Raw genomic sequence first — 228 nt, forward strand, 5'->3', positions numbered from 1 at the left:
AAACTCAGGGTTTCCGAATTAGGGTTTCGATTTTAAGCACTCTTTTACTGTTTTCTGCACTCCATTACTTTTGAATTCTATTCTAACTCATCAAGCCTAATCATTCGCCGCAAAAGTTTCGAAAAACGTCGACCATGACTCGGCTTTTTTAGCACGTTCTTCGTATGTCGAAACTCAGAGTTTCCGAATTAGGGTTTCGATTTTAAGCACTCTTTTACTGTTTTCTGC

The sequence above is a fragment of the Cucurbita moschata genome, unplaced genomic scaffold (assembly GCF_002738365.1).
Source record: "Cucurbita moschata cultivar Rifu unplaced genomic scaffold, Cmos_1.0 Cmo_Scf00013, whole genome shotgun sequence".
Taxonomy (NCBI): domain Eukaryota; kingdom Viridiplantae; phylum Streptophyta; class Magnoliopsida; order Cucurbitales; family Cucurbitaceae; genus Cucurbita; species Cucurbita moschata.